The sequence below is a fragment of the Condylostylus longicornis genome, unplaced genomic scaffold (genome assembly GCF_029603195.1).
Source record: "Condylostylus longicornis isolate FDR11 unplaced genomic scaffold, ASM2960319v2 ptg000091l, whole genome shotgun sequence".
NCBI lineage: Eukaryota > Metazoa > Arthropoda > Insecta > Diptera > Dolichopodidae > Condylostylus > Condylostylus longicornis.
The window spans coordinates 1,278,439-1,294,198 of record NW_026578059.1 but is presented as its reverse complement, the minus strand read 5'-3'; the positions used below and the strand labels follow the sequence as shown (position 1 = coordinate 1,294,198).

The following is a 15,760-nucleotide window of genomic DNA, read 5'->3' as shown; positions in this document are numbered from 1 at the left end:
CACACTTTTCGCTGTTTTTTTCTCTTTTTCTTTTTCTTTATCTGTATAAATTTGTCAAAAAATGAAAAAAATAAAAAAAGAAGTTAAAAATATATTGAAAAAAGTTCTAATTTTAAAAAAAATTAAAAAGATCTTAAATTTTTTTAATTAAATTTCTTAACCTTTAAAAAAACCCAAAACAAAAAAGAATTTATAAAATTAATTTTTACTAAATATTTAAATAATTTTATGACGCAGAATTTATACACAAGAAAATATGAAAGTCTATTTTAAGACTTAAGTCTGATCTACTGAACAATATTTAAGGTACACATGTCGCGAAATTAATTTTCTTAATTTAATACGAAAATTTCTTAATTAATTTAAATAAAATATTGAAAAACATAGCAAAATGGTATAAAGTTAAAGAAATTTAACAGTAAATCTTTGTTTTGAAATCCAGGCTCTGAATTTAAAATGAAATTACAACATTGAAAATTATTAAAACAAAAAATTTGAACTTTTCAAAATTTAAAAATTAAATTAAAATTATTTTGGAAGCACCACTTTATAATTATAAAAACTCGAAGTACAACAACAATATTTTATATGTTATAGAAAAAAATTACATTAGGAACGAATTACATCCATGTAGGACTCAATTGTAGGCGTTTATCTTGTAAAAAATTTTTAATTCTACATTATACAATTGTATATAGGAACTTCGAGAATAATATCATTAATTTTCTTACCACACATTTATACAATATTACAAAAGTAAAAAGTAATATTAAGTACAAAACTATCATGCAAGTAGGCTTTTCTTCGAACTTGAAACAAATGAAAATTAAAATTTAAAAGCATGATTAAACATGATGATTTGCAATTAAAAAAAATTTAATTTAAATTTTCTTATTTAAAAATTGAAAATATTTTATTAATAAATTTTCCAAAACTAATTATTTTTTTTAATTTTTATATATTTTTAATTATATTATTAATGTAACTTGAAATGATTAAAAAATAATTTGAATTTAATTTTTAATAAAACATACCAATTTCATGGTTTTATAAAACACTGTGTGTGTTACCACAACAACTGATTAAATGAAACTGATGAAGAAATTCTTATGTAAATCGAATTTATATAAAGAAGCTTATTTAAATGGCTGTATTTAATTCATCGATAATGTCAGAAATATGAGAACAATAAAAATCAAATCAGAGCAATAAAAATTAAAGAGAAAAAATCTGTTCTGGTAGCATAAAAAAGAAACATTTGCAAAATTAATAGTTCAATACAAGAACAAAAAAAAACAACAAAAATTTGCATGCAGAAATTTGTTTTTTAGGGTGACCATATATGCGGACATATTATAAAATTTATTTAATTAAAAAGTATATAATATTTAAGTATATGTTTGGCGTCATTACCGCTGTATGACATTATTTATAAGAAAGGATCTATAATATCAAATATAGGAGATATCAAGTGTTTTTATTATAAGCATATGGAAAAGGTAAGTGTAATCAAGATAAATAATATAATAATATAAAGTGATAATAATTTATATTATATATTTTAGTTATACTTCAGAGGCATGTTGTACAATAATCCATATAGGAATCTATATAGGTTCTCTTTATAATCTAGGCGTTTTAATTCAAATTGAACTGTAATATAACCACAGCACGCATTGACTTGGCTTGAAGCAGATATTTTTTTTTTGTATAAAGACAGTATTCACTTTGTTAGTCATATACAGCTCAACAACTTCCCCTCATAAGAGAACAGCTCAAGAGCTTCCCCTCATGAGAAAACAGCTCAACAGCTTTCTCTCATAACGAGATTCAAAGTGATCATTTTCGATTATTCTTTTTCATATACAAATTTTACTATTTCAGGTCTAACTTCATTTTTGTGTACAATGTTGGGTATAATAAATACTTCTGTAAATAATATTGACAATGCGTTAACGTTATACACATTCGATTCTTCTCTTTCTTCTCTCTCTCTCTTTTTCTTTTTCTTTCTCTCTCTTACTACAAAATCAATTCAATCAAAATCAGATCATTTATTGCGCACTCTTAAAATATTTGTAGAAATTAAAAATTCTTTCTAAATAGAAAACCGCTGCGTTAACGAAATTTGAAACTTTTTTTTACTGTTTATCACTAACATATCCAACACTTACTACCTAATGTAAAAGAAGAGATAAAAAATTTTAAAACAAAAAATTATAGATTTTAAAATGTAAAACTTCTTACTACTACATGTAAACGAATCATTGATTACCAAAATGGATTTGTGTATATTCGATCTGTTGGCTAGCAATTATGATTATTTGGGGATTTCCAATAATTCAGTTCTAAGTTAGCACTTATTATAAGGCACGTTCTATAAACCCAAATTGCAAATTCTAAGAAAATACAAGACTGAGATAAGAAAAATATAGTTTGCGCTTAAAGTTCTAAAAGAATTTTCAAACTTTTTATACCTATACTGTAAAAATATTATTAATTAGAAGATGTTCTAATTTAAATAATAGAAAATTGTTGGATATTAAAGAGTTACTCTCGAATACTGTTACAAAACCTGTAAAATTAAAATATTCAGTTTCTACAGATTTGTAAATTATGTGTGAAAAGGCTTTTAAAATTTAATTTAGAACTTTATCAGTGCATATGGAAAATCCCTTTTGCATATAAAGGATTTTAGAATGCATTTATAATTAAATATGATCATACTTTGAAACCGAATTCTCAGAACCAGAATTCGGTTCAATACATTAGTTATATTATAATCTTTTCAGATATTAATGAATTAAATAAATATTAAATTTATATGGAAACTTATATTTACCGTAATTTTTAATACATATATTACTCATCAGAGTTTATGCAGCCAAGTACTATGTAACTATAGAATAGAAATAATTAAAATAGTTTTTAAATTATTTTCAATATAAAATTTTTTGTAATAATTTTTCCCAATAATTAAAATTATTCTATTCAAATCTTAATTAATCTAATAACATACTGGCGATTATCATTTTTATTCTAGGTATACATACATTTCTATTAATTATTCTTGTTAAGGATAGCTACACGCACATTCAGGACTTGGAATTTTTTGAGTTTTTTATATCGCGCTATTAAAAATAAATTTAACTATCAGGCGCCATCTCTTTTTTAATAAATAAAACTTCCATTTTTCTATCTTTTATTCACATTTAAAAAATTTCCGGTTTAGTATACTAAAATCTTTTTGTATTTGGATTGTAATCTGGCAAAATTTTTTTTTATCTTATAGCATATATTATTAGCCTTCCATTTACGATGTTAAGCAACTTATGAGTGGTAGTTTATTGAACACGTTACCGGAATGCAAATATCTAAAATCCGTTTTTTTTTTTCAAATTTTTGAAGTCGTTTTTCTTCTAGAGCGCAGGTTGTAAAAGTCTAAAATTTTAACAGCTTTTACACACTAATAAATAGTTCATTTCGCCATCGCCTTTCCAAATTACTGTAACTTCAGAAAGCTAACGGTAACTTTCATGCCATTAAAAAATCAAGCATTATGTTAACACCCCTTTAATTTTTTTTGCGTTAAATGTATGAATTCTTGAAATAATTTTCTATAAAAATTAAAATAAGTTGAACAGTGTAGAACAGAGGTTCCTAAACTTTTTTTCCTTGTAGACCACTTGTCATGTTTTTGAATGTTTGATAGCCCCCTTAATACTTATTCAATTAAATTCATATTTTTGTAGACCCCTAGCGGGTCTTCATAGACCTCTGGGAGAACTTTGGAAATCACTGGTGTAGAAGGTATACATAGATTGTTTTTAAAAGTGCTACAATACAAAATTCTTGTTGAAGAGAAACGTGCTATAATACAAACCGTGACTTCAATAATGCGCTTAAAATTTGTACACTTTTCCTAAATGCGCTCTATACGTAGTGGTTACCTAAAATAAAAGTAAATTGGGTATCGAAAAAATCGAGCACGCTTTTCTTATACATATAAAGTGCTTTTCCCAAAATGCAGCATAAAAATGCTATGTTTTAATTAAGTGATAACGTTTGTTAAAAATTAACATTTGCACAGAGCTTTAAATTGAAATTTTCAAGCAAACGTCAAAGTATGTATTAGTATTGTGCAAATTGTATTCTAAAATGTATCAAAAATTTTAGCAGTTTTTTTCACAATGTAAAGGTACTACAATCGCATTAATTAATACTTTAACTTTTTATAAAGCATTATTGAAGTCACGGATTACATAGTCGTAATTCAGTGACATATCTTAAAAGTACAGGAATTTTCGATGATTAATTTAACTTATAGATCTTAATATAAAGCACGTTCGTTAAATTCAAACTGTATAAAATCTGCAAAAACGGCCTCAACTTCACTGGTGCTGGGTGACCGTTAGATGCAATACGAAGATTCCAATGAAAATTTTAAGTTCTCACTAGAAATGGACAATATTAACTGTGATTCATTCACAAAATATTTTGAGTCTTTTTCGAACAACTTACAACAAATAGTTTTTTTTGTACATATTTATGGAATTTCTATTAAAAGCTGGTGTACAAAAATTTGTAGATAGTTGCATGTGCGCATAGTTCTGAATTTGGAGCCATCGAATTGTTCTTGACCAGCATTGTTGTAATTGTATAATTCGATTCAAAAGAAATCAATATCGATAGCATTTTGTGAACGAAAGCATACATGTATGTTTAACAAATAGAGCATACATGCGTCAAAAAATAAAGCATACACGTACATATCAGAGCTCCAAGTGTACTACATAATACATAAAAATTTTTATACTTAATTGTGTTTGTTATGTAGAAACCCAACTGTAAAAAAACTATTATTTAGAACTATTATTTATTAGGTATAAAAAAAAGTTTTTTTTTTGCGGCAATCTTGTTGTTCTTTGATCACCATTTTTTTTATTAAATTTTTGGTTATTATTACAATTAGTGGAAAAAAGTTTCAGAAAGTACAAATATAATTAAAATTAAGGAAACAAATTAAAATATATATTCTTAAATACTAAAAAAATTGGATAATTATATAATGATCAAAAAGCCCAATTGTGATTATACAATATTACATAGTTTGTTTAATATCTCTAAGCACGGTGTGCTGTAAAGAATATTTTGAATGTTCTTAAAATTAAAAAAATCGTTGCTTGAGAAATATAAATTTTTAATATGAATGTAACGTAATTAAAACAAAATGTTGAATAGCTGTGCGTATGGTAAAAAAAAGAAAAAAATATATAAATTATTATTATTTATATAATCTTATTATTATCAGAAGAATTGCTTAAGGCCAAGTATCAACTATATCATGCAAGCACTAACATATTGTAACGAATGAGCTAAAACCAATCTTCAATTAAGACGCATAAATTGCGGCTATCAGATTGCGAATTAGCCAAATCGTGATATATTTCTAATTAGGAAGGAAAAGGAAATGGTAAAGAGTTAGTAAGGATCATAGTAAATAAATATAAGCAATATTCTTGTGGATAATATAGGAAAGATAAATTAAATTTTTCATAAATTGCGGAAATAAACAGAAAATAAATATAAATTCAATTAAAATCAATTTTTTTTACTAATAATTTTAAAATATGTGTAAATATAGTAAAAATATTTAATATATAAATTAAATTCTATAAACTTATTTACAATACGCATTGGATTTTTTGCCCACATTTGGAAATTGATAACTGCACAATATTCGACTGTTCTCGTATATTAATTCCTTATTATCCGGGATATAAGTATCGCGGACAGAAAGGAAGGTGGTGAAAAAGTTAGTAAGGATTAGGCGTATTTAAATTTTATTCTGTTTGAATTATTTGAAACATTTTATCCATACAAAATTTTTTTTAAATATTTTCCATCTCTTTAATATTTTCACATATTTTAAACAAAATATATAGTATATGTTATAGGAGAGTAAATTATATTGTACATAATAGATTATTTATCTTAACACACATATATATTGTACATATCTCACATAAAAATTTATTAAAAAATTTATAAATTTAATATTTTCGTTAATAAATTTTAAAAATAATTTGAATACTTTCGATTTAATATAAATACGTTTTAAAAAAAAAGTTTACAAACATTTATGTCTATATGTGTATATGCAATATAATAGCAAAATAATTTAACCCTACAATGCATAATTATAAATTTTCAAATATTCACGTACTTAAGAGTTCAATAACTTCTTAATTTTTTAGATCTTCTTCTCATAGCATAAAATAATTTTGAAATTTAAATTAAGAATTTCCCAAAACTTGAATAAAACCATTGTTTTTACTCATTACAATTATTGAATTCAATCTGATTCGCTAAACTATGTATGTACAATAAATTTTGATAGAAAAAATTTTATTTACCTTATATTTTTGGTACATTCGCCTAAAATTTGTCCAAAATGTCAACCAAAATTTTTTTTCCAAAATTAATTTAATTATAGATGTTTCACATAAATTAATTTGAACCCCAAATTCTTCTTTAATATAATGATTGGACGGACATTTTAAAGAAGATGACTGCAGTTTCATGAAAAAGTAAAAAAAAATATTTAAAAAATTAATTATAGTTCATTAAAAAAATTGTTTGATACTTACATGTTGTGTTGATGATTTCAATTTCTTAGGACTATCCGAGGACTTTGTTAACACAACAACATTTTGACTATTTATTTTTTAAATATTAAGCTTTGCGAAAAATGTGGCGACGACACCACACTTTTCGCTGTTTTTTTCTCTTTTTCTTTTTCTTTATCTGTATAAATTTGTCAAAAAATGAAAAAAATAAAAAAAGAAGTTAAAAATATATTGAAAAAAGTTCTAATTTTAAAAAAACTTAAAAAGATCTTAAATTTTTTTAATTAAATTTCTTAACCTTTAAAAAAACCCAAAACAAAAAAGAATTTATAAAATTAATTTTTACTAAATATTTAAATAATTTTATGACGCAGAATTTATACACAAGAAAATATGAAAGTCTATTTTAAGACGTAAGTCTGGACAATATTTAAGGTACACATGTCGCGAAATTAATTTTCTTAATTTAATACGAAAATTTCTTAATTAATTTAAATAAAATATTGAAAAACATAGCAAAATGGTATAAAGTTAAAGAAATTTAACAGTAAATCTTTGTTTTGAAATCCAGGCTCTGAATTTAAAATGAAATTACAACATTGAAAATTATTAAAACAAAAAATTTGAACTTTTCAAAATTTAAAAATTAAATTAAAATTATTTTGGAAGCACCACTTTATAATTATAAAAACTCGAAGTACAACAACAATATTTTATATGTTATAGAAAAAAATTACATTAGGAACGAATTACATCCATGTAGGACTCAATTGTAGGCGTTTATCTTGTAAAAAATTTTTAATTCTACATTATACAATTGTATATAGGAACTTCGAGAATAATATCATTAATTTTCTTACCACACATTTATACAATATTACAAAAGTAAAAAGTAATATTAAGTACAAAACTATCATGCAAGTAGGCTTTTCTTCGAACTTGAAACAAATGAAAATTAAAATTTAAAAGCATGATTAAACATGATGATTTGCAATTAAAAAAAATTTAATTTAAATTTTCTTATTTAAAAATTGAAAATATTTTATTAATAAATTTTCCAAAACTAATTATTTTTTTTAATTTTTATATATTTTTAATTATATTATTAATGTAACTTGAAATGATTAAAAAATAATTTGAATTTAATTTTTAATAAAACATACCAATTTCATGGTTTTATAAAACACTGTGTGTGTTACCACAACAACTGATTAAATGAAACTGATGAAGAAATTCTTATGTAAATCGAATTTATATAGAGAAGCTTATTTAAATGGCTGTATTTAATTCATCGATAATGTCAGAAATATGAGAACAATAAAAATCAAATCAGAGCAATAAAAATTAAACATTTGCAAAATTAATAGTTCAATACAAGAACAAAAAAAAACAACAAAAATTTGCATGCAGAAATTTGTTTTTTAGGGTGACCATATATGCGGACATATTATAAAATTTATTTAATTAAAAAGTATATAATATTTAAGTATATGTTTGGCGTCATTACCGCTGTATGACATTATTTATAAGAAAGGATCTATAATATCAAATATAGGAGATATCAAGTGTTTTTATTATAAGCATATGGAAAAGGTAAGTGTAATCAAGATAAATAATATAATAATATAAAGTGATAATAATTTATATTATATCCAGTGTCATACTTATATATTTTAGTAATACTTCAGAGGCATGTTGTACAATATTCCATATAGGAATCTATATAGGTTCTCTTTATAATCTAGGCGTTTTAATTCAAATTAAACTGTAATATAACCACAGCACGCATTGACTTGTCTTGAAGCAGATATTTTTTTTTTGTATAAAGACAGTATTCACTTTGTTAGTCATATACAGCTCAACAACTTCCCCTCATAAGAGAACAGCTCAACAGCTTCCCCTCATGAGAAAACAGCTCAACAGCTTTCTCTCATAACGAGATTCAAAGTGATCATTTTCGATTATTCTTTTTCATATACAAATTTTACTATTTCAGGTCTAACTTCATTTTTGTGTACAATGTTGGGTATAATAAATACTTCTGTAAATAATATTGACAATGCGTTAACGTTATACACATTCGATTCTTCTCTTTCTTCTCTCTCTCTCTTTTTCTTTTTCTTTCTCTCTCTTACTACAAAATCAATTCAATCAAAATCAGATCATTTATTGCGCACTCTTAAAATATTTGTAGAAATTAAAAATTCTTTCTAAATAGAAAACCGCTGCGTTAACGAAATTTGAAACTTTTTTTTACTGTTTATCACTAACATATCCAACACTTACTACCTAATGTAAAAAAAAGATAAAAAATTTTAAAACAAAAAATTATAGATTTTAAAATGAAAAACTTCTTACTACTACATGTAAACGAATCTTACTACTACATGAATGGATTTGTGTATATTCGATTTGTTGGCTTGCAATTATGATTAAGTTTGGGAATTTCCAATAATTCAGTTCTAAGTTAGCGCTTATTATAATGCACATTCTATAAACCAGAATTGCAAATTCTACGAAAATACAAGCTAAGATAAGAAAAAGATAGTTTGCGCTTAAAGTTCTAAAAGAATTTTTAAACTTTTTATACCTATACTGTAAAAATATTATTAATTAGAAGATGTTCTAATTTAAATAATAGAAAATTGTTGGATATTAAAGAGTTACTCTCGAATACTGTTACAAAACCTGTAAAATTAAAATATTCAGTTTCTACAGATTTGTAAGTGTATGTGTGAAAAGGCTTTTAAAAATTAATTTAGAATTTTATCAGTGCATATGGAAAATCCCTTTTGCATATAAAGGATTTTAGAATGCATTTATAATTAAATATGATCATTCTTTGAAACCGAATAAATTAAATAAATATTAAATTTATATGGAAACTTATATTTACCGTAATTTTTAATACATATATTACTCATCAGAGTTTATGCAGCCAAGTACTATGTAACTATTGAATAGAAATAATTAAAATAGTTTTTAAATTATTTTCAATATAAAATTTTTTGTAATAATTTTTCCCAATAATTAAAATTATTCAATTCAAATCTTAATTAATCTAATAAGATACTGGCATTTATAATTTTTATTCTAGGTATACATACATTTCTGTTAATTATTCTTGTTAAGGATAGCTATACGCACATTCAGGACTTGGAAATTTATCGAGTTTTTTCTCAAAGCGCCATCTCTTTTTTGATAATTAAAACTTCAATTTTTCTATTTTTTATTCACATTTAAACAATTTCCGGTTTATTATACTAAAATCTTTTTTTATATTTGTTGTAAACTTGTAAAATTGCATTAAATTTTGAAAAGCAATATTTATAATTGTTAACTTCTGCTTTTGTTGTTATTAATTCTTTAACATTTTGTATTCTCATTAAATTAAATTCATTAAATTAACTCAATTTCAAAAATTTCGAATAAAACTAAAAAAGAAAAGAAAATGTCTGACAAACAACGTGGCCCTAATTTTTCTCCCTTTAACAATTTTTAATTCTTTAAACTTTTTGATACCTTAAGGGTTAATTTAATTTTCCGAAAATTAAATTAATATTCAAGCAAATTAATATAAATTAAACGACGAATGTGAATTAACAGAAGAACGGGAAGTTAAGAGAGTAACACTAACAGCTAATAGAATAACACTGGAAAGCTTAACAGAAGAACAAATTATTTTCAGATTAAATTTTAATTAAAACTTAAAAGCGTTGAAAATAAAATTTTGTTTACTTGTAATTTGATTTTTAATAAGTAATTTTTAATTAAAAATTCGATTTAGGTACTCTAATTGCTATTCTCCTTTGTTACAAATTAATTTGGTCCCAGACATTAATCAAAAAATTATTCAATTATATGTATATCATTTTCTAATATAAATTACCGGTTCTTACATTTACTGCTTATTGTATTCCTGTAAATAAATTGATGCAACCAGTACTTTTCAGTACCTAGTAGAAAAATACTTTTCAATAACTAGTAAACGGTACTGGTACTGGTACTTGAAAAATATCCTATAAGTATGAAATACTGGTTTTTTTCGGGTATTTGAGTTTTCACAACTCTGATTACATTTTATGAACGAACGAAGCATACCTGATTAACAAATAAAGCACAATGAAACTCTTTATACGCAATTGTGTTTATTATGTAGAAACTTTACTGTAAAAAATATTTAGAATTATTATTTATTAGGTACATATAATAAAAAACTATTTTTTTTACGGCAATCTTGTTGTTGTTGGATCGCCATTTTTTTTATTGAACTTCTATGTATTGTAGCAATTAAATGAACAAAAAATTAAGAAAACAAATAAAATATATACTCTTAAATACTAAAAAATTGGATAATTATATAATGATCAGAAAGCCCATTGTGATTATACAATATTATATTGGTTGTTTTTTATCTTTATAAATTCGAAAAAAAAGTCAATAATAATGTGATGTTTCTTTTTTAAATGAATGTAATTTATATACATATATCTTTATATATTATACACATATATGTACTATTTATATATATAGATTCCCTATTGTTTTTATATAATCTATAATATATTCAATATATATATAAAAATTCAAAAGGGAAAATTATATCGAAACTGCCAAAACCAATAACATCTATATATATATACGTATACATATATATGTATATACATAAAGTTACATATGCATATATGATATATGCATATATAAATTCATTTAAAATTTATATGTGGAATGATCTTAAAGTATTAATCGTACGTATGCGTATATAATATTTATTGATTGATATATACATTATATATTATACGATTTCAAAATAACTATATAATATAATAATGATATATATACATATATATATACATATATTTATATAACAAATCAGTGTTTTAAAAGGTTGTAAATACATATACCGATTTATTATATATCTATATATATATTAAGCAATATAAAATTAGTATATTATGAGAAATTTTGAAATCACTGAACTGCATTTACCTCTAAATATATATAAATACATTTATATAAAAAAACTGATTACAGTAATTAACATATTTTTGAAACTTGAATTCATATATTATGTAAACATCTACACACATTTGTTATATAATATAATGGTAAAATAATTATAGAACTTAAAAAACAATATTCCTTACAAAACTAGCATCGTTTAATTATACATTTATACTTTTATATTTAATACTAGTTATTAATCTGAAAAGCAAAAAGTCCAAGTTTGTTGTTAAGTGGACCTAAAATATTCCAATAATTACGTATCTATTTGTTTGTGTATATTTGATAATAAAAAAATTAATCATGAATTTACGATTTAATTAAATAATACAATTGTAACATAATTAAAATAGCTGTGCGTATGGTAAAAAAAAGAAAAAAAAAAATAAATTATTATTATTACTTAATTATTAAATAATTATCAGAAGAATTGCTTAGGGCCAAGCTTAATTTATATCATGCAAGCTCTAACATTTTGCAACGAAAGAGCCAAAAACAATCATCATTTTAGACGCATAAATTGCGGCTATCAGATTGCGAATTAGCCAAATCGTGATATATTTCTAATTAGGAAGAAAAAGGAAATGGTAAAGAGTTAGTAAGGATCATAGTAAAAAAATATAAGCAATATTCTCGTGGATAATTAAGGAAAGATAAATTAAATTTTTCATAAATTGCGGAAATAAACAGAAAATAAATATAAATTCAATTAAAATCAATTTTTTTTACTAATAATTTTAAAATATGTGTAAATATAGTAAAAATATTTAATATATAAATTAAATTCTATAAACTTATTTACAACACGCATTGGATTTTTTGCCCACATTTGGAAATTGATAACTGCACAATATTCGACTGTTCTCGTATATTAATTCCTAAGTATCACGGACAGAAGGAAGGTGGTGAAAAAGTTAGTAAGGATTAGGCGTATTTAAATTTTATTCTGTTTGAATTATTTGAAACATTTTATCTATACAAAATTTTTTTTAAATATTTTCCATCTCTTTAATATTTTCACATATTTTAAACAAAATATATAGTATATGTTATAGGAGAGTAAATTATATTGTACATAATAGATTATTTATCTTAACACACATATATATTGTACATATCTCACATAAAAATTTATTAAAAAATTTATAAATTTAATATTTTCGTTAATAAATTTTAAAAATAATTTGAATACTTTCGATTTAATATAAATACGTTTTAAAAAAAAAGTTTACAAACATTTATGTCTATATGTGTATATGCAATATAATAGCAAAATAATTTAACCCTACAATGCATAATTATAAATTTTCAAATATTCACGTACTTAAGAGTTCAATAAGTTCTTAATTTTTTAGATCTTCTTCTCATAGCATAAAATAATTTTGAAATTTAAATTAAGAATTTCCCAAAACTTGAATAAAACCATAGTTTTTACTAATTACAATTATTGAATTCAATCTGATTCTATAAACTATGTATGTACAATAATAAATTCGCTAAACTATGTATGTACAATAAATTTTGATAGAAAAAATTTTATTTACCTTATATTTTTGGTACATTCGCCTAAAATTTGTCCAAAATGTCAACCAAAATTTTTTTTCCAAAATTAATTTAATTATAGATGTTTCACATAAATTAATTTGAACCCCAAATTCTTCTTTAATATAATGATTGGACGGACATTTTAAAGAAGATGACTGCAGTTTCAGGAAAAAGTAAAAAAAAATATTTAAAAAATTAATTATAGTTCATTAAAAAAATTGTTTGATACTTACATGTTGTGTTGATGATTTCAATTTTTTAGGACTATCCGAGGACTTTGTTAACACAACAACATTTTGACTATTTATTTTTTAAATATTAAGCTTTGCGAAAAATGTGGCGACGACACCACACTTTTCGCTGTTTTTTTCTCTTTTTCTTTTTCTTTATCTGTATAAATTTGTCAAAAAATGAAAAAAATAAAAAAAGAAGTTAAAAATATATTGAAAAAAGTTCTAATTTTAAAAAAAATTAAAAAGATCTTAAATTTTTTTAATTAAATTTCTTAACCTTTAAGAAAACCCAAAACAAAAAAGAATTTATAAAATTAATTTTTACTAAATATTTAAATAATTTTATGACGCAGAATTTATACACAAGAAAATATGAAAGTCTATTTTAAGACGTAAGTCTGGACAATATTTAAGGTACACATGTCGCGAAATTAATTTTCTTAATTTAATACGAAAATTTCTTAATTAATTTAAATAAAATATTGAAAAACATAGCAAAATGGTATAAAGTTAAAGAAATTTAACAGTAAATCTTTGTTTTGAAATCCAGGCTCTGAATTTAAAATGAAATTACAACATTGAAAATTAATAAAACAAAAAATTTGAACTTTTCAAAATTTAAAAATTAAATTAAAATTATTTTGGAAGCACCACTTTATAATTATAAAAACTCGAAGTACAACAACAATATTTTATATGTTATAGAAAAAAATTACATTAGGAACGAATTACATCCATGTAGGACTCAATTGTAGCCGTTTATCTTGTAAAAAATTTTTAATTCTACATTATACAATTGTATATAGGAACTTCGAGAATAATATCATTAATTTTCTTACCACACATTTATACAATATTACAAAAGTAAAAAGTAATATTAAGTACAAAACTATCATGCAAGTAGGCTTTTCTTCGAACTTGAAACAAATGAAAATTAAAATTTAAAAGCATGATTAAACATGATGATTTGCAATTAAAAAAATTTTAATTTAAATTTTCTTATTTAAAAATTGAAAATATTTTATTAATAAATTTTCCAAAACTAATTATTTTTTTTAATTTTTATATATTTTTAATTATATTATTAATGTAACTTGAAATGATTAAAAAATAATTTGAATTTAATTTTTAATAAAACATACCAATTTCATGGTTTTATAAAACACTGTGTGTGTTACCACAACAACTGATTAAATGAAACTGATGAAGAAATTCTTATGTAAATCGAATTTATATAGAGAAGCTTATTTAAATGGCTGTATTTAATTCATCGATAATGTCAGAAATATGAGAACAATAAAAATCAAATCAGAGCAATAAAAATTAAAGAGAAAAAATCTGTTCTGGTAGCATAAAAAAGAAACATTTGCAAAATTAATAGTTCAATACAAGAACAAAAAAAAACAACAAAAATTTGCATGCAGAAATTTGTTTTTTAGGGTGACCATATATGCGGACATATTATAAAATTTATTTAATTAAAAAGTATATAATATTTAAGTATATGTTTGGCGTCATTACCGCTGTATGACATTATTTATAAGAAAGGATCTATAATATCAAATATAGGAGATATCAAGTGTTTTTATTATAAGCATATGGAAAAGGTAAGTGTAATCAAGATAAATAATATAATAATATAAAGTGATAATAATTTATATTATATCCAGTGTCATACTTATATATTTTAGTTATACTTCAGAGGCATGTTGTACGATATTCCATATAGGAATCTATATAGGTTCTCTTTATAATCTAGGCGTTTTAATTCAAATTGAACTGTAATATAACCACAGCACGCATTGACTTGTCTTGAAGCAGATATTTTTTTTTTGTATAAAGACAGTATTCACTTTGTTAGTCACATACAGCTCAACAACTTCCCCTCATAAGAGAACAGCTCAACAGCTTCCCCTCATGAGAAACAGCTCAACAGCTTTCTCTCATAACGAGATTCAAAAGGATCATTTTCGATTATTCTTTTTCATATACAAATTTTACTATTTCAGGTCTAACTTCATTTTTGTGTACAATGTTGGGTATAATAAATACTTCTGTAAATAATATTGACAATGCGTTAACGTTATACACATTCGATTCTTCTCTTTCTTCTCTCTCTCTCTTTTTCTTTTTCTTTCTCTCTCTAACTACAAAATCAATTCAATCAAAATCAGATCATTTATTGCGCACTCTTAAAATATTTGTAGAAATTAAAAATTCTTTCTAAATAGAAAACCGCTGCGTTAACGAAATTTGAAACTTTTTTTTACTGTTTATCACTAACATATCCAACACTTACTACCTAATGTAAAAAAAAGATAAAAAATTTTAAAACAAAAAATTATAGAT

General features: G+C 23.1%; 1 long non-coding RNA gene across 2 annotated transcripts; it reads right to left on the bottom strand.

The window, feature by feature from the left end:
* Window positions 1-3: 3 nt before the first annotated feature.
* Window positions 4-14,618, bottom strand: LOC129613765 (uncharacterized). 2 transcript variants are annotated; one of them, XR_008697332.1, is made up of 6 exons: window positions 14,554-14,618; window positions 13,412-13,568; window positions 13,178-13,333; window positions 6,651-6,807; window positions 6,417-6,572; window positions 4-41 (listed from the first exon to the last, which is right to left on the bottom strand). It is a non-coding gene; the product is annotated as an uncharacterized LOC129613765 (long non-coding RNA). The 2 variants fall into 2 exon arrangements; XR_008697331.1 differs by lacking the exon at window positions 4-41 and adding an exon at window positions 5,180-5,241.
* Between the last annotated feature and the right edge of the window lie 1,142 nt (window positions 14,619-15,760).